Here is a 21,079-nt window from a genome sequence, read left to right on the forward strand (position 1 = left end):
CTTTTTGAAAGCCACTCTTTCGTTATTTGTAATGTGGGGATGTCATTTCCTATTAACAATATGTCATCTACATAAAGTACCAGGAAGACGACATTACTCCCACTAACCTTCTTGTAAACACAAGGTTCATCCTCGTTCTTGATAAAACCGTTACTCTTAACGACTTCATCAAAACGAATATTCCAACTCCTTGATGCTTGCTTTAGCCCATATATCAACCTTTGAAGTTTGCATACCATATACTCCTGATCTTTGATTTCAAAGCCCTCAGGTTGTGTCATGTACACTTCCTCCTTCAAGAACCCATTCAAGAAGGCGGTCTTGACATCCATTTGCCAAATTTCATAGTCGTGAATGTCGCTATTGCAAGCATGATCCTAATAGATTTGATCATGGCAACAGGCGAGAAAGTCTCATCATAGTCAACTCCTTGTCTTTGACGATACCCTTTCGCAACCAACCTAACTTTATAGGTCTGAACGTTGCCATCTGCATCAGTCTTTCTTTTAAAGACCCATTTGTTACCGATAGGAACTATTCCTTGCGGTTTAGGAACCAAGTCCACACCTTGTTTTGATACATCGAATCCATTTCAGATTCCATGGCTTCAAGCCATCTAGAAGAGTCAACATCCTTGACTGCTTCTTCGTAGTTACTTGGTTCATCATCCTCGACGGTTTGCTGATTCTTAATCACAAACCCATACCTCTCAGGTGGATGGATGACCCTCGTTGGCCTACGGAGTTATGTGTTTACTTCTCCATTGGAGAACGTCGCCTGTGGAGCAGACTCGGGTTCCTCAATCTGTTCATGTGGTTCTTGAACTTCTTCAAGATCAATCTTACTCCCACTGGCTCCTTGAGAGATCAAATCCTTCTCAAGGAACTCAGCATTCTTTGACACAAACACCTTGTGTTCATCCATGGAGTAAAAGTAGTATCCCATAGTACCTTTGGGATACCCCACAAATAGACATTTAGTACTCTTAGCACTAAGCTTGTCTGATGCCAACGCTTTGACATAAGCTGGTGATCCCCATACCCTGAGGTAACTCAGGTTGGGTCTCTTACCATTCCATATCTCATATGGTGTGGTCTGCACAGATTTAGACGGTACCCTATTTAGAAGGTATGCTGCTGTGTCTAAGGCATATCCCTAAAACGATTTTGGAAGTTGAGTCTCACTCATCATAGACCTGACCATCTCTAACAAGGTCCTGTTTCTCCTTTCAGAGACACCATTTTGGTGTGGTGTGTAAGGTGCAGTAAACTGCGAGAGAATTCCATTTTCTCTTAGATAATCCTGAAACTCATGGCTCAGATATTCACCACCACGATCTGATCGTAATGTCTTAATCATCTTGCCACGCTGTTTCTCTACTTCATTCCTAAACTCCTTGAACTTTTCAAAGGCTTCGGATTTATATCTCGTTAGGTACATGTACCCAAATCTTGATTTGTCATCAGTAAAGGTGATGAAATATGAGTATCCTCCTCTAGCCTCTATAGACATTGGCCCACAAACATCAGTGTGAATGAGTTCTAATAACTCACTAGCCCTATGACTCTCAAGCCCTTTGGGCTTGTGACAAGTCATTTTCCCAACTAAACAAGATTCACATTGTCCATAGGATTCCAAATCCATGGAATCTAGGTATCCATTTGCATGCATCCTAGAAAATCTTGTTTCGTTTATGTGCCCTAGTCTACAATGCCAAAGATAAGATTGATTATCTATCCTAGGTCGTTTCACGGCTATATTGAGCACTTCAGTTCCCATTTCCAGAACATACAATTCATTTATTAAAGAAGCAGTACCATAAACAATATCATTCGAAATGATAGAAAATCTACCATTCTTAATACTAAAAGTAAAACCATCTTGTTCTAAACAAGAAATAGAAATAATGTTTCTAGAAATGTTTGGAACATTAAGACAATTATTCAAATGCAATAAAAGGCCCGTAGGCAAAATAAGGTCAGCATCTCCAACAGAATGAGCAGCAACCCTTGCTCCATTGCCAACGCGGAGGTCCACCTTGTTTCTCTCCAATCTCCTTGGGCTCCTAAGCACCTGCAACATATTGCAGATATGAGAACCACAACCGGAATCCAATACCCATGAGGTAGGATTAGCACAAGAATAATTTATCTCAATCATGAAAGTACCTGAGGTAGAAGCATCACCATGCTTCTTGTCCTTCACACTCTTCAGGTAGTCTGGACAATTCCTCTTCCAATGGCCTTTCTTGCCACAATGGAAGCACTCAGCATCGCTTTTGTCCTTGGATGCACTCTCACCCCTTCTTTTTGCCTTTCTTCTTCTTGGGTTTTCCTTTGGGTTTAAGGGAGTCTCCTTTCGCAGGCTCCTTGTCCTTACCCTTTGCCTTACTAGGCCCACCAATCAGAAGAGCATGTGTCCTATCCTTTTTGATAGACACTTCAACAGTTGTTAACATGCTTAACAATTCAGGCAAGCTCACAAGCATCCCAAGCATGTTGTAATTCATAATGAATTGACTGAAGGAAGGTGGAAGCGAGGTCAGGACTAAGTCATTACTTAGCTCGGCATCCATCACGAAGCCTAGATTTCCTAGCTTCTCAATGAGCCCGATCATCTTAAGAACATGACTGCTCACAGACATGTTCTCAGACATGCTGCATGAGAACAATTCTGTAGAGGCCTCATACCTCTCATGCCTGCCTTTAATGTCATACAACTCCTTGAGATGTAAGACAATAGAGGGAGCATCCATATGCTCATGCTGCTTTTGCAGTTCAGGCGACATGGATGCCAACATGATGCAGACAGTCAACACATTGTCATCCATGTGCTGTTTGTGGGCCTCAAATCAAATTCTGCGAACCCATCTTCCCCTTCCCTAGGAGCTACGGGTAATGCAGCATCCAGGACATAAGCTATTTTTCGGCTCTAAGAACAATTCTTAAGTTCTGATACCAGTCCATAAAGTTTGAACCGGTCAGTTTGTTCGTATCGAGTATTGAGCGCAGTGACAGTGGATTAGTCATACTAAAAACTAAAAAAGATGTAAAGATGATTTAATTAATATATTTGGACATATTGTATAAACAAATTATTAAAGACTTTTAATAATTTGCCCCTCCCACTATTTTATCTAAGTCAATGACCATTCCCATTTGACTTAGGGTTAATCTACTTTTAGATTTTACCTTAGTGAGATTAAGAGTGCGATTATCTATTTTAGCCCCCGTCTGTGACCGCAAGATTAATTTAAATAATGGGTTGATCCTTATCAACAGTATCTCATACCCTCTCTTAACATTAGGTTGACAACTCCTTGTCACTTAGTGGTGCATCTCATGCAACCAACCTAACATTATTACCCTAAGCACATAAGCCCGGCTGAGCCTACAACTTATGTCTTAGTTAAGTATTAACCAGCACCCTAAGTGTCTAACACTTCTAATACTACTTTTACTCAACGAAACAGTGGGTCCCAACTGAGTTGTGGAGCACCACTATGTAGAGGAGGTTCGAGTAATATTGGTGGTGGGAGGTAATCATATGCTTAATAATTTATTCCTTTAAGGGTTCCTTTTATTTGGGGTTTATTACGTCTCATCAAATGCATTTGTATTATTATCATGCTAGTCGTTATCCTATGTCAAACATCTATCGGATTACACTAGTCGTAATTGGACATGCATAATAATACATACAAACGCGATTTGTCCAATTCATGCATACTAGTCGTTCAAAACATAAAAGCATACATGCATATAAAACAATTTTATTTGAGATGGTCATGGTGCTCGTGCATTTGTCCATCTTGCTTCTCAAGCATCGGCTCCTCGTCGTCTATACGCCATTAGCCTAATTCTCTAATTACATATAATTAAAGAAACTCCAAAACATCTTTGGAGGGACAAATAATAAAAATACAAAATATAAAATTCAAATTACAACTCTAATTAAAATAGAGCAAAATTACACATTAATTTAAAATTTGAAATTCGAATTTCGGGCACCATGACCATCCCCTTCCAAATTGCACCTGAAAATTTAAACAGCTTGCAAGCACATAATATCAAATATTATAGAAATATTTCCTCACATATATTTTGATAATTTAACAATTAAAATATCAAAACAGGAATCAAAATTCAAAAATTTTCCAATTTTCTCCCAATGGTCGAATTTTGCATCGTTATGCATAATTTAAATCTTTGTCAAATCTTTCTCAAAGATCACAAAAATTAAACCATTTATTCAACCATAACTCATATGGTCGAAGCATACATCATCATATACAAAATTTTTATTAAATAAAATCATGGAGAAATAATGCATTTGAATATTCACATCATGGTAGAATCATATTCCCTTTTCAAAAAAGATGTTTCTTTTGAAAACTTTCACAAAGAATCAAAACAAACAAAACCATTAGGTCATGTAGATATATGAACACCGTAATCATATTAAACATGTTCAAAAAAAAAATTCACATGCAAAGAATTAATCTTTAACAAAAAGACCTTTTGACCGGAGAAAATTAATTTCACAAACAAAGTACCATCACCCACCGCTGGTAAAGCGACCGGGCTCTGATACCACTTGAAAGTAAAATGGCCTTGAAGGCCGTAGCATGTGAAAGGGAAAAACAAAATTTTTCATATGCGGAATTACACATGCAATCAAGAATCATGCTTTATGGCATGTGATGTTACCTTTGTTTGTGAGTTCAAAACTCCAAGACGATCAGTGTTAGGTTTGAAGGGTTCAAACCCTCTAACGTTTATCCACACCACCCACGTCAAGATGCAAGAACGCTTTCTTGAAAGCCACCAATTGACCACAACAGAGAGGCTTGCTATGCGCTCAATAGGTGAAGAAGAAGGCTAGGTATATGTGTTTAGAAGAGTGAAGTCTCCAGCATGAAAACTTCACAAGAGTGGGAATGGTATATAAAAGAATTGGCTAGGTTCTTTTGAAAAACCTTAAGGAGGAACTCACCAACTAGGCGCACAAGAGAGGGAGAGAATTAGTGTATCAAATCAGAATTTTTACTTTACTTATAATGAAAGTGGCGCACAAGTGAGTGAGACAAAGGTGGAGTTGTTGCAATTCAAAAATCCCAACAACCTCCCCTTTGAATCCTCATAAGACTAGGTCTTTATCTAGTCAAAATTTTGAACCAATGGTCATCATATGACCACCAATTCATGCGCCCCTATTCAGCCCAAAAAGGGTCCAGATACATTTGAGCTGTTGCATTCAAGTATGAACCAACTAGCTCAATGATTCTCTCAACAACCAAATATGATTGGAGCTTGTTGGTTTGACAAGATGACAATCATCTCCCACCAAAATGGCGCCCCAAATCAACCCTTGGAGATCTCTATAGATCTTCTCTTGATACAAGGGATTTGTTCCAACAAGATCTCGTCTTATCCTTTTGTTATGAAACAACTTTTCATAGCCAATTCAAATTCGAATTCAAACATTTAAATTCAAACGTTCAAACATTTAAATTCTAAATTCAAATTCAAATTTCAAATTCAAATTTCAAATTCAAATTCGAATTTCAAAATTCAAATTCAAATTTCAAAATTCAAAATTCAAATTTCAAATATTTGATAATTAATTTAACTAATTAAATTAATTAGTAATGTCTTGGACCATCCAAGCCCATTAATAATACCATGCGCCCTCTCCCTCTTAGGTGGGCTTCCAAACTTCATCTTGGGCTAACAACCATTATTAGGCCCAATACCTTTAATGCTATATCATCATGACATTAAGGTGTTAGTGTGTGTCCCATTAGGTCCAACATAGCCACTGACATAAATGGGCTCGGGCCCAACAAGCCCACAACCCATTTAATGACAACACAGAGCACTAGCAATGCTTTGTTGCCCCAGAGCTAGTTAGATTAATGACTTGATCATCCTATTAAACATATTTGGTTGCCGTATATATTTCTTTTCGTCTTGGTTACCTTCCCATAAAACCTAGGGTAAGGAAGCGTATCAACCCTTGCGGTTTAGGGTAAGCTTTATTCGAAATAGGGAATCTTCAATTTACTGACTCTAAAGGAAGATCATCTCATGATCTCTTTTACTATGCATAGATTCCCGAGTCCCTGTAAATGTCATCCCGATTTCTCCGATTTACAGATAACCTAATCTCTCACAGAGATTTGACGAATTCCTTCAGCTTATTACCCTAGCCCTGTGCTCTTTCAGGACAAACCCAACAGTATACCTATGAGTCTCCATGTTTCTGGCAGACGAGGTATACAGTTAAAGCATGCCTTCTAGAACACAGTCTAGGTAATAACTTCTGGTCTAAGGAAAGACATACCCAAATATAAAGAGACTACTCTAATGATACTCTATGTGAGATTTCCTCATAGAGTCTTTTTTGTGGGTCTGTTCAGTGCGAGATATACCCTTATAGATCCACCCACGACTTTAGCTAAGATATCTCCGTATCTGTAGCTCATGAGGTCTTTACCTTGCGTCCGAATACAAGTAGATAAGTCGTGCTAGTCTTACCCGAGATCATTGATCCCCATTCTCAGTGTCTCTAGACTAGGAACATAAAATTAGGAATAAATATCCAGTATCCTTGAATCCTCATGATCGTGATCTCATCACAGATACTCAAGAGATACCTATTTTATTCCAAGGGGTTTATCCAATTACTCATATAAAATATTAATAGTAATATTGAGACAAAATATGAAACAGGATAAATAGTGCTTTTATTTATTTGCGACAATACAAAGGTCCACATATGTCCTAATCTAATTAAAAGATTGTCTCTAGGACATCCATATACTAACATGAACACTATTTCCTCTGACTTTGTTAAGCTACAACTAAATTATTATTATCAAAATATGGCATCCATTTTCCCCCTTTTGGCATCATCGAAAAGATGAAGAGAAAACACTCAAGATAAGGAACAAAAACTTTTAAGGTAGCATGAATATGGAGTAATAGCTCAATAGTGAAAACACAGTGAAAAATAAGAATATAGAAAATGATGAAAGGGAACAAAGGAAAACATTCCAGAGCGTATACAATAACTATGCAGTAATTTGCCTTTGCACTCAACTTTAGAATCACTTTTGTTTCTTATTCTCTAAGCTTTACATAGGCTTGTACCTTGTAACGCCCGACCGCTTCAAGAATCAATGACTATCCCCATATACTAACACGAGACTTTTCAGTGTGCTTTTTCCTCACTTGCACACTTCCCGGGAAAACTTTTCAGGAGGTCACCCATCCTAGAATTGCTCCAAGTCAAGCATGCTTAACTGTGGAGTTCTTCCGATCCGGGCTACCGAAAAGCAGATGCATCTTGTTAGTATAGGTAGTACCAATTAATTCTTATAAGCTATCTTAAACTGTGCAGTCTCACACCTGCACAGTCTTTGGAATCCCTCTCTTTCGGGTGTCGATTCGATTCATCCATGCATGTAACCCCCCGCTGGAAGCCTGTCAGGAGCCGCTCCTTGTACGTGCCTCTTTGCACCGGCGATCACTCCCCGCCCTCGTCAGCGCTCAGGATGTTACATGCCCACCAGCTTCCGTGTAAGAACCTGCACCGTTAATTAAGGTATTTAATTAATTAATTATGCAAAAATAGGAAATGATTCCATAATTGACCCTAATAATTATTTATGAGGCTTAATAATCATAATAAGTGATTAAGAATGCTGAAAGTCTCTTTTCGGAAGAAAAGTGCAGATACCGGTAAAACGAGTGATTAATATTGCATATCCGGATATGGTCCCGAGGAATATCCAGATATTCTGGGATTTCGCAGGACAGTAGCTGTGCTGTGTGTACAGTAGGATTTTTTGGGGGTTTGTGGACCCTAGTTTGATGAAGTTGAACTTCTGTATGTATTGGTCTAAGCCAGAATCATGGGATTAAGGGCTTGTGGCTTTGTTAGAAGATTTAAGACTTGAAAACATAATGAAAAGGCGTTGTCTTTAATTTGTATGCATGTGGTACATGTTATTGATTTATATTTGGTCCATATCAGATTGTGATCTGCTGTGATTGGACTTTGAGCTTGTGGCATTGGATAGCTAGCTTAGAGGTAAGCTTTCGTGTCCTCGGTTTAGCCATGTTGTGGTTCCACCATGTCCCATGGGGATATGGTATATGCATGCTGTGTTACATGCTTTTGATGTTTTGGAAATGCTGTTGAGCTATTATATGTTAGTGCCTTGTTGATATGCATGGAGGTGTTCCCCCTATACGGCAAGCCTGAGTATGTAGAACATACAAGAAGGTGAGGCTGTGGGTGAGGTGCAAGCGGTGTTCCTTGTACTACATGTAGGGAATAGACGTATTCCTACATTTCTCTGGCCAGTAGATAGTGATTACACATATGCCATAGATATCTGTAGCACTACATAGTTTTGGAACTGATAATGATATAAATGCTTTTTGAACTTATATTGCACATGTAAGTGAGCTTGGGGTGGAAGATCCTTGAGGACCCCTTGTCTTACTGATATTTCTAGTTTAGAGATCTCACCCCACGTTTGGGGAATGCTTATTTCAGGGTCAGGAAATGTTAAGACCTCAGGCGGCAGGAGGCCGGAGCTGAGTTAGATTGCTATTATATTATGCTGCCACGATTGGATGCTGGATTTGCATGCTGCTTTTATGCTCATAGCTTCAGTTTGTGTTTTGGAGTTTTATGTTGAGACTTGTTGTTTACTATGTTTATTTGGTGAGCATGGGGATTGTCCATGACACCTAGTATTGTTATGTCTTGTTTATGTCTTGAGTCTTTTGGAGTTGTAATAATGTATCAGGATATTGTCCGGATTACTTGATGTAAGGCCGTGATTTAGATACACACTTTATCTATATATTGAGGTATTTCAGTAGATGTCTTATTGCAATTTACATACAGGCGATATTTTATGAAATTGATTAAGTAATCAAGTTGGTAATTGATAATGACGTCATAATTGAAAAGAAAAAGAATATTCCGCATTTTTAATTAAGCACCGCTTAGTACGATGTAATGTCAATATTCCGAGTATACACGGGGTGCTACATTCCGTCTGGTTCATCTTCGAATCACACCGTACTGGATGAGAGGCCCTGCTCTGATACCACTTGTAACGCCCGGCCGCTTCAAGAATCAATGACTATCCCCACGTACTAACACGAGGCTTTTCAGTGTGCTTTTTCCTCACTCGCACACTTCCCGGGAAAACTTCCCAAGAGGTCACCCATCCCAGAATTGTTCCAAGTCAAGCACGCTTAACTGTGGAGTTCTTTCGATCCGGGCTACCGAAATGCAGATGCATCTTGTTAGTATAGGTAGTACCAATTAATTTTATAAGCTATCCCAAACTGTGCAGTCTCACACCTGCACAATCTTTGGAATCCCTCTCTTTCGGGTGTCGATTCGATTCATCCATGCATGTATAACCCCCCGCTGGAAGCCTGTCAGGAGCCGCTCCTTGTCTGTGCCTCTTTGCACCGGCGATTACTCCCCGCCCTCGTCAGCGCTCAGGATGTTACATACCTGATGACTGCTCTCCACTCTTAGTGTTGGTGATGAACCCTTAGTTCATCAGGTTTTTGAGCATGAATTAGTATAAATTTGTGTGATTAAATGGATGAAAAAGAGGTCAATGTCCTATAAATTCATAAATACAAGTTCTGGAAGTTGTATTGAAAATTTACATTGTTCTTGTAGGGAATTGAAGCTCAAAGAAGCACAAGAGAGAAGGAAGAAGATTATGAAAATTGGAAAATTCTAAGTGTTGGGTGCTAAAACGCCCAAAACTGAGCGTTTTAGCGCCCTGCTGCACAAAAGATGCTGGTGCTGAACATTAAAACGGCCAAAATTGGGCATTTTAGCGCCCAAGACAGTTAAAAGCAGTTGGGCATCCGTCAAGGTTGAGCGCTAAAGCGTCCAGAAATGAGAGTTTTAGCGCCCATGTCAGTTTTCAGTTGTAATTTGTAAATTATAAAAGGACAAGGGGCCTTCACAAGAAGAAATCAGATGCAACTCTCTCATATCCATTCTCTGATATTCTGACTTTCCCCATCACACTAGGAGAAGGGAGATCAGGTCAGATCTTTCATAGATCTGATCTGACTCCTCATTTTCTCTACTTTCCAAATTCTTAGGACTTAGTATTGTAATAGTTAGTATACTTTCATGTAATTGTACTTGAAGATTGAAGACTCAACTATCATGACAATGGAGTTTGATCTTTCTTCTTCTTCTCTTGTTATTATTTGTATTATGTCTGAGTAGAGTCCTTTGTAGTCTAATTCAATGGAACTCAAGTTTGAATTTACGAATGGTTAATTAGATGTTTTGTATATCTATTATGTGATTGTATGAAGTTGTCTTGATTAATTCTTCATGTTGAGGAATAGTGTAGAACAGACATGTTTATATTGTTTCTCTATTTTTGACAACTTTATCTTCAGTGTTCTAGTAGTCAAGGGATTGATGCTATGATTCTGATGTGATCTTAAGACCTTTCTAATTAATGCATGTATTAAGAAAGGAATCACCAAGGGATTGGGGTTTCTGATTAATGTGTCTATCAAGGTAGTAAGGGATTACATCTTGAGATGATAAGAAAAAGGTTGATCAACATCACATGGTAGATAATTCATAATAGAAATTGGTTCATCCATAAATTCATGTTTGAGGGAAATTGACATCTGACTACTTGTTTAAAGTATTTGGAAGAGACAGAGGGAAGTATTAAAGACATAAAGTGTTTGAAAGAAAAAGAAAGAAAAAGAAATTTTTTTGTTAAAGACACAAAGTGTCAGGAAGAAAAGGAGGAAGAAAGGTTCAAAGAAAAGAACAAGGAATGAAAAGGAAGAAAGTTGAGGGAATTAGAAAGAAATTGATTAATTACTGTGAATTCCCTCTTATCTAAATCTGATTCATTTGATCTGAACTTCGCCTTTCACATAAATCCTTACCTCTAGTTAAGCCACACACCAAGCCTCATTGCTAATCATACCAAAAACTTTTTGATCTACCTTATGGATCATTGTTACTATGAATAGTGAGAAGATGGGCAAGCCTATGGTAGTTTGAGTGCAGTGAAGAGTGAGTGATAAGTACATCCTTAAACACTAGTGTGCAAGAGTGTTAAAATTCTCATAATTTTTTGAGAAGTTCTTAGTGAGGGGGTGCTGTTGTTTGGAAGTCTCTGTATATCATCTTTACTGATCTGTTGAAAAGTCACAAATGATGTTGGGCAAATCATATGAAATAAGAGATTGCATGGTTATAATTTTGTATCATGAAATGTTGATCTTATGTTAATTGAAGTCCATTCTCATGAATTTCATCTGTAAAGAATCTCAAGTCCTTCTCTATTTTAATTCATTGCTGAGGACAACAATGTTCAAATCTGGGAATTGTGATGAACCCTTAGTTCATCAGGTTTTTGAGCATGAATTAGTATAAATTTGTGTGATTAAAAGGATGAAAAAGAGGTCAATGTCCTATAAATTTCTAAATACAAGTTCTGGAAGTTGTATTGAAAATTTACATTGTTCTTGTAGGGAATTGAAGCTCAAAGAAGCAAAAGAGAGAAGGAAGAAGATTCTGAAAATTGGAAAATTCTAAGTGTTGGGCGCTAAAACGCCCAAAACTGAGCGTTTTAGCGCCCTGCTGCACAAAAGATGCTGGTGTTGAACATTAAAACGGCCAAAACTGGGTGTTTTAGCGCCTAAGACAGTTAAAAACAGTTGGGCATCCGTCAAGGTTGAGCGCTAAAACGTCCAGAAATGAGAGTTTTAGCGCCCATGTCAGTTTTCAGTTGTAATTTGTAAATTATAAAAGGACAAGGGGCCTTCACAAGAAGAAATCAGATGCAACTCTCTCATATTCATTCTCTGATATTCTGACTTTCCCCATCACACTAGGAGAAGGGAGATCAGGTCAGATCTTTCATAGATATGATCTGACTCCTCATTTTCTCTACTTTCCAAATTCTTAGGACTTAGTATTGTAATAGTTAGTATACTTTCATGTAATTGTACTTGAAGATTGAAGACTCAACTATCATGACAATGGAGTTTGATCTTTCTTCTTCTTCTCTTGTTATTATTTGTATTATGTCTGAGTAGAGTCCTTTGTAGTCTGATTCAATGGAACTCAAGTTTGAATTTATGAATGGTTAATTAGATGTTTTGTATATCTATTATGTGATTGTATGAAGTTGTCTTGATTAATTCTTCATGTTGAGGAATAGTGTAGAACAAACATGTTTACATTGTTTCTCTATTTTTGACAACTTCATCATCAGTGTTCTAGTAGTCAAGGGATTGATGCTAGGATTCTGATGTGATCTTAAGACCTTAGTAATTAATACATGTATTAAGAAAGGAATCACCAAGGGATTAGGGTTTCTGATTAATGTGTCTATCAGGGTAGTAAGGGATTACATCTTGAGATGATAAGAAAAAGGTTGATCAACATCACATGGTAGATAATTCATAATAGAAATTGGTTCATCCATAAATTCATGTTTGAGGGAAATTGACATCTGACTACTTGTTTAAAGTATTTTTTTACATTTTATTTATTTATCAAGTTTTAATTCAATTCAGTGTAGTTTCTGGTGACAAGAAATCTATGCAATCTATGAACTTTTGTTTGATTCAACTCAAGTACATATGGTTAGTCAGTGCTTGACACAAATCCTCGTGGGACCGATCTTTACTCATCATTTTATTACTTGTACGACTAGTACACTTGCTAGATCTGCATTAGTTGGAATATTTCAGAAGCCACCGAATCAATAGGACTTTAAAGCTTGTAATGTAACAGGTGGATATGAACAAAAATAAAATAGTATCAGGGTAGGTAGAAAAAAATAAAGGATAGTATAGTTATGCATAGTCCTTAAACCTTATCTTTTGATATTCTCAATACTATTTCCCATCATGAAGATATCCTTTTCTTTTTCTACTTTTTTAAATTTCTATTTTCATATGACTAACACTCAAAAATATCCAAAATATCCAAAATAAAACCATAAAAACAGAAAATGTATAAAAACAAAATGAGAAGTCTAGTCAGTAGACTCTTCATCATCACTAAACACCAAATATGAGCCTGGATCAGCAGTAGGCAAGGGGTTGTACTCAGGATCAATACCTCTGTCCTCATCCATAGCACCAGTATCAGCAGCAGCAGCAGCAGCAGTGGTCTCTGTGGTAATAGCATCAACACCAGGCTGTCTCTCTAGAGTGGGTGCAGCATGGGAAGATGTAGCACCATCAGCAGGCGCAGCTCCATCCACATGATCAGCATAGTGAGTCCGGGCCATTGCCTCAAAGGCTTCCTCCTCATCAGAATGAGGGTATACAGCAGGCTGGTAATCAATAACATCTAAGCCCTGAGCCTCACATATCGATTTCAACATCGTCACCATATATGTCTGAAATGAGTGCTGGCTGGACTGCATAAACCGGAGACGCCTGCGCAAATGTCTCATTCGGAAGTCAGTGTTCACCGTCCATTGCTCCCCTGACCTTAGCCTCTCTTCGAATTCATCATCACTCTGAGTTGTAGATTTCCTACCAGGAGTCAATCCTGTGACCTCCCCTCCTCCTATCTTCAATTGCTTTGTTATCATTGCGGCATCAATTGTAGGGTGCAATTTAGTTGGTGCCCCATTATCAGTAACATCTACACCAGCTTTCTGACAAAGCAACTGAATCAAGGAACAGTGACCCAAAGCAGCAGAGTCACTGTCAGAGTGAGCCATATCATAAATGCTGTCCTGAAGGAGAATAGGAAGTTCCACCTTCGCCCTTGTCATGATAGTGTGAATCAGGACAGCTCTCTTCAGGATAACCTCTGCCTGGTTGGAAGAGGGCATGACATTTGAGATTACAAAGTGAAACCAGACTCTAGCCTCACCATTTAAATGCCTCAACCAAATCAACTTAGGAGCAACCTTATCCTTGGTTAACTCCCAAGTTTCACCAGGTTTGGCTATAGTCTGCAAAATAGGCTCAGCTGCCCCCATCTTGGTCCAAGTGTCAAAGTTTGGGTCACTCCTCCTTGGTGGAATTTCAATATTCTGCCAGTTTCTCCTGAACTCACAACTGGCATTGTGGATAAAGTCACAGAACCTTATCTTCAGCAGCTTTTGGATGGTGTGAGCATCATACTTCACTTTCTTTCCCCTCACCCAGCTAGTGAAGGTCCTCTGGCCTCCTTGATCTCCATTAAATGCATTAGCAAAGAATTCCCTTGCTATGTTAGGACTGCTATCACCCAATATTCTTCCAAAAGTTGCCCAATCCCTGGTCTTCAGCTGAGACTGAAACTGGGGATATTCATCCTGTTCTAGAACAAATTTTCTTTCTCTCACAAATGGCCTCTTGGAAGTCTTGTCAGTATACCGTTTCTCATGTTCCTCACTTTTCCAAAAGTGAGCATCAAACTGCGGGGTAGGCTCAGCTTCAGTATCTCCTCCTTAATTCACTCGTGCTCGCTTCTTATATCTCTTTTTCCCTTTTGTAGCAGAAGCTGGTTGAGAAGGAGAAGACATTGTGCCTACACAACAAGAGAAAATCAGTCCAAATGTCAAACAATTACATATCATGAATCCAATTCCACAATTCCCAGATTTAGAACTCTTGTAGTGGGGAATTTGGATCAAAACATGTATGAATTACAACCCCACAATGCCATAATGTAGACCCTCAATTTTGTATGAAACAGGGCCTGGGCGCTAAAACGGTCACACTGAGCGTTTTAGCGTCCTGGCCTTAAACGTGTGTAAAAACTGGACGGGCGCTAAAACGGTCACACTGAGCGTTTTAGCGCTAGACCTTAAACGTGTGTAAAAACTGTAAAACGGTCAAAGCGTTTTAGCGCTAGACCTTAAACGTGTGTAAAAACTGGACGGGCGCTAAAACGGTCACACTGAGCGTTTTAGCGCTAGGCCAATTTTTGGGTCAGGCATTTCCACGAACACCTTGTGTGTGTGTACGCTGGGTTGTTGTTTGAAGACAACTGAGAACCAACACGCGCTGGATTTGTTGTCTCATTCCCAAAATACCAGTCAAAAGCAATAGTTCAGGAGAATAATACAAATAAAACTAAATCAACATGCAATCCTACGAATGATACAGGCAATCAACATGTGAAATGCCCTAGAAAATGCCCAATAATTGCATGCTTCAGATATGATATGTGATGGAGGGAAATGAGATGAGTTACATACCTTGATGTTGATGAGAGGATGTGGAAGAAACTACGAAGATGGATGATACAAATGTGAGATAAGGAGTGCGTTGTGGAAAAGAGAAGCAAGTATACGAATGTAAGAGTAAAAGAGAAGAGGAACTCTGTTATATCGAATTAGTGACAGGGCGCTAAAACGTTGACTTACCAGCGCTTTAGCGTCCTTGTCCAGAGAAAAATGCACACTTTGTGCAGCACAGCGCTAAAACGGTCAGACTGAGCGTTTTAGCGCTGTTGGCCAGAGTGCATGGATTGGTGTTGTTAGTGAACGCTAAAACGCTCATAATGAACGTCTTAGCGCGCACAACCAGAGAGTTTCATAATGATGGAACTCTTGGGACGCTAAAACGGTCAGGGTTGACGTTTTAGCGCCCAGCACATAGCAAAAAATTTCTCTTTGATTTTTCAAAAAATTTCCCCCTTTTCTTCTTCATCTTAAGGATATGGTATGAACATAGAATTACATACCTAGTACAGTGGGTTGCCTCCCACTCAGCGCTTGTTTAACGTCACGAGCCTGACGGGTATGATCTATTTTACCTCTAATAGAGCAACTGTCAGTAGTTGCCTATCCACAGCACTTCCAACATATAACTTCAATCGTTGACCATTGACTGTAAAACTTCTGTCCGAATCCAAAGAACTGATTTCTACAGCCCCATACGGTTTCATATCTTTTACCACAAACGGTCCAGACCATCTAGACTTTAACTTCCCTGGAAACAGCTTCAACCTGGAATTGAACAGAAGTACTTGATCCCCCACCTTGAAGTCTCTAGGTGTGATCTTCCTATCATGCCATAGCTTTGTCTTTTCCTTATACAAACTGGCACTTTCATAAGCAGACAAACGAAACTCATCCAATTCATCCAGTTGTAATAATCTTTTCTGTCCCGCTGCTTTGGAATCAAAATTCAGATATCTCACAGCCCACAAAGCCTTGTGCTCCAATCCAACTGGCAAATGGCATGCTTTTCCAAACAGCAACTGAAATGGAGACATCCCAATAGGAGTTTTGAAAGCGGTCCTATATGCCCATAAGGTGTCATCAAGTTTCTTGGACCACTGGGTCCTAGCATTCCCAACAGTCTTCTCCAATATTCTCTTCAATTCCCTGTTGGAAATCTCAACCTGACCACAAGTCTGTGGGTGATATGGAGTGCTTATTTTGTGCCTCACTCCATACTTAGCCAAGGCATACTCCACCATCCTATTATCAAAATGAGTGCCCCCATCACTAATGATAGCTCTAGGGACTCCAAATCTTGAAAATATATTCTTTCTCAGAAAAGCAATCACCACCCTGGAATCATTGGTTGGTGTAGCTATAGCCTCAACCCATTTGGAAACATAATCAACTGCCACCAATATATACTTGTTAGAGTAGGAAGAAGGGAAAGGTCCCATAAAATCCATACCCCAAACATCAAAGATCTCCACTTCCTGGATATTGTTCAACGGCATTTCATGTCGCCTAGAAATATTCCCAGTTCTCTGACAGTTGTCACATGCCTCCACAAACTTCTTTGCATCCTTGTATAAAGTGGGCCAGTAGAAGCCACTCATCAATACTTTTGCTGCAGTTCTCTCACCTGCAAAATGTCCACCATATGCAGAACCATGACAATGCCACAACACATCCTTCTGTTCTTCCTCTGGAATACACCGTCGGATCACACTATCTGAACATCTATAGAAAAGATATGGCTCATCCCAAATATACCTCTTAACATCATGCAGAAATTTCTTCCTCTGTTGCCATGTTAAATCCTTAGGCATCAATCCAGCAGCTTTATTATTGGCAAAATCAGCAAACCATGGTGGGGTACTGATAGATAAGACTTTATCCCCAACCATCTCTGTTACAGCACATATTGCCAAAACATGTTCATCAGGAAACTCTTCTCTGATCACTACTTCCGGTCCTTCTTGAAGCTCTTTTTCTGTAATCCTGGATAAGTGATCAGCCACCAAATTTTCAACTCCCTTTTTGTCCTTGATTTCTACCTCAAACTCTTGCAACAGTAACAACCAGCGGAGCAATCTGGGTTTAGCATCCTGCTTGCTTAACAAATACTTTAAAGCTGCATGGTCAGTGTAAACAATAACTTTTGATCCTAACAGATATGGCCTGAATTTGTCAAATGCATACACAATAGCCAGTAATTCTTTTTCTGTAGTAGCATAATTCTTTTGTGCATCATTTAAGATCTTACTGGCATAGTAAATGACATGCAACAATTTATTCACTCTTTGGCCCAATACCACTCCTACGGCATAGTCACTGGCATCACACATTAATTCAAATGGTAATGAAAAATCAGGTGCCATCATGATAGGTGCAGTGGTCAACTTTTCTTTTAAAACATGAAATGCATGCAAACATTCATCATCAAACAGGAATTCTTGGTCCTTAACTAATAACTTGCATAAGGGCTTAGCAATTTTTGAAAAATCTTTTATGAACCGCCTATAAAATCCTGCATGACCAAGAAAACTCCTCACACCCTTAACATTTACAGGTGGAGGAAGTTTCTCTATCACAGAAATTTTTGCCCTGTCCACCTCAATTCCATTCCTAGACACCTTGTGTCCAAGAACTATACCTTCTGTCACCATAAAGTGACACTTCTCCCAGTTCAAAACCAAATTACAGTCTTGACATCTTTTCAAAACAGAATCTAAATTCCCTAGACATACATCAAAATCAGAACCAAATACAGAAAAATCATCCATAAAAATTTCAATGCATTCTTCTATCATATCAGAAAAAATGGAAAGCATGCACCTTTGAAATGTGGCAGGAGCATTGCATAAACCGAAAGGCATCCTCCGGTATGCGAATATTCCATATGGACATGTAAAAGCAGTCTTCTCCTGATCCTCTGGTGCCACAGCTATCTGATTGTACCCTGAATAACCGTCCAAGAAGCAATAGAAAGCATGTCCTGCCAACCTCTCTAGCATCTGATCCAAGAAAGGAAGTGGAAAATGATCCTTCCTGGTTGCCTTATTCAGCCTCCGGTAATCAATGCACATTCTCCAGCCAGTGATTGTCCTTGTGGGAATCAACTCATTGTTCTCATTTTTCACCACAGTCATCCCCCCTTTCTTGGGCACGGTCTGCACAGGACTCACCCAAGCACTGTCTGAAATTGGGTAAATCATCCCAGCATCAAGCAACTTCACCACCTCCTTCCTCACTACTTCCTTCATAGTGGGGTTGAGTCTCCTCTGTGGTTGCCTTACTGGTTTGACCTCTTCTTCCATCAATATTTTGTGAGTGCAAAAGGAAGGATTAATACCCTTAAGATCTGAAAACTGCCATCCAATAGCCATTTTATTCTTCTTGAGTACCTTAATCAACTTCCCTTCTTCCTCATCAGACAACATTGCATTAATGATTGCTGGATATGTTTGATCGTCCCCAAGGAACACATACTTCAAATGTGAAGGTAATTCTTTAAGTTCTACCTTAGGTGCTCCTTTTGGAATGTCATCAATCTTCTTCTCAAGCTCTTCCACTTCTGGCTCTTCTTGGTAATCCTCTGTACCTGTCTCTTCTTCTGATCTTTGTTCCTCAACTGGGAATTCTTCTTTTTTATTCACTTCTTCCACAACCTCCTGTATCACATCCAATCTAAAACAATCCTCCACATCAACAGGATGCTTGATGGTTTCAAATACATCAATTGTGACTGTTTCCTCATCCACCCTTAGCAACAACTTTCCTTGTTCAACATCTATCAAAGATCTTGCAGTTGCTAAAAAGGGTCTTCCTAACAATAAAGGACTTTCTGTATCCTCTTCTTCCATGTCAAGAATCACAAAATCCACTGGAAAAATAAACTTGTCTACCTTGACCAAAACATCTTCAACCACACCTTCAGGCCTCTTGATAGATCTATCTGCAAGATGCAGAATAAGATTGGTCTCCTTCAAAGTGTTAATTCCCAAAGCTCTACATACTGTCAACGGCATCAAGTTTATACTGGCTCCCAAATCACACAATGCCTTTCCCACCTCCACATCTCCTATAGCAATAGAGATACTGAAGCTTCCTGGGTCTTTCATTTTTGTTGGAAGCTTCTTCTGGATTAGGGCACTACACTCTGCTGTTAGGGCCACTGTCTCACCATCAGTTAATTTCCTCTTCTTAGTAAGAAGATCCTTCATGAATTTTGCATAGTGAGGCATGTTTTCCAGTGCTTCAGAAAATGGTATGTTAATTTGTAAATTTTTGAAGATATCCAGAAATCTTGCATAGTGCTGTTTCTGAATCTCTTGCTTCAACCTCTGAGGGTAGGGAACTTTAGCATAGGGAGATAAACTAACTGGCTGTTCTTTCTTGTCAGCCATCTTCTTCTTTTCCCACTTCATCATCTTTTGTGGGGAAGCATTTTTACCAACTTCTACCTCTCCTTCATTCTTATTGTCCTTCCCTTCCTCTTCTTTGTCAACTCCAACTATAACATCTCTAACAACTACTTCCTTCTCACTTTTCTCATTTCTCATTTTCTCTCCTTCATCATCAGAGACTACATCTTCAACCACAACCTCTTCTTCATTCTTTTTATTTTCCACCTTCTTTTTCCCTGGTTGAAGTACCAACCCACTTCTTGTCATAATTGCTTTACAGTGCTCCTTAGGATTCACCAGTGTATCACTTGGAAATTTCCCTTGTGGTCTCTCTGATATCTGTCTTGATAATCCAATCTGGGTCTCCAAATTTCTGATTGATGCTTCCTGATTTCTGAAAGAAGTTCTGGTCTCCTGCATGAATGCAGTTGTTTCTTCTCTGAATGAAGTAGAACCCTGAATATAATCCTGAGTTGTCTTAGATAACTGAGCAAACGCTTTCTCCCATGCAGCGGGATCACTGGTCTGCTCCTTTATATGTGGTGGTGGAGGATGTAATGGTGGATTCAATTGATGGTTGGAACTATAGCTGAATCCTGGGTGTTGATTCTTGTTTTTCCATGGTGGCATATAAACATTCTTTCCCTGATTGTTGTAGTTCCTTTGATTATTCTGATCATACCACACTCCATTCACCTCTGCTTGTTCTTATGATCTCCCATAATCACACTCCTCTGTCACATGGCCCTTGCCACAGATAGCACATACACTTTTTGTTTCCACAGAAGCTACCTTTTGTGAAGAGAGTTGCTTAATAAGGGTATCTAATTGTTGCTGTTGTTGTCTCTGTGTCTGCATCAGTTGATCATTCCTTGCCAACAGAGCATCATACCCATCCAACCTGATAATTCCCGTCCTTCTGTCCGCCACTGGAGCATTATCAAATTCTTGAGATGCTAATGACTCAAAGATATCCAAGGCTTCTTGAGGGGTCTTGGTAGTCAATGATCCACCAGCAGTGGCATGCACCAAGGTTCTAGTGTTAGTGGTCATTCCTTGCAGGAAGATTGCTGCTTGTTGCCATGCCTCAATTCCATGCTGTGGACATTTCCTCAACAAAGTCTTGAATCTCTCCCAAGCCTCATAAATAGATTCTGACTCTTTCTGCTTAAAGCTTATAATTTCATCCCAAGTTGTTATACTTCCTTGTGGCAATGATTGCAGCCATCTCCTTGCATCATCCGTCAGTGAATGAGTGAATAGTCTCAACAGAATTGCATCTCTTGTGACACCATTTATCTTCACAGTATCACTCAACAATAGGAAGTTCTCTATGTGCAAGTAAGGGTCCTCCGCACTGGTTCCAGCAAACTGATCCTTCTGCACCAAATGTATCAAAGCAGGCTTCAATTCAAAGTTGTTGGGCTCCACTGTTGGGCGCACAACA

At 39.3% G+C, this 21,079-nt stretch overlaps 1 non-coding gene across 1 annotated transcript; it reads left to right on the top strand.

The window, feature by feature from the left end:
- The first annotated feature begins 20,722 nt into the window (after positions 1-20,722).
- LOC133305792 (small nucleolar RNA R71) lies at positions 20,723-20,829 on the top strand. The gene has a single exon (XR_009750814.1). It is a non-coding gene; the product is annotated as a small nucleolar RNA R71 (small nucleolar RNA).
- The last annotated feature ends 250 nt before the right edge of the window (positions 20,830-21,079 follow it).

Source organism: Gastrolobium bilobum, unplaced genomic scaffold (assembly GCF_033153095.1).
Source record: "Gastrolobium bilobum isolate Gb01-03AN ecotype WA unplaced genomic scaffold, APGP_CSIRO_Gbil_v1 utg20666, whole genome shotgun sequence".
NCBI lineage: Eukaryota > Viridiplantae > Streptophyta > Magnoliopsida > Fabales > Fabaceae > Gastrolobium > Gastrolobium bilobum.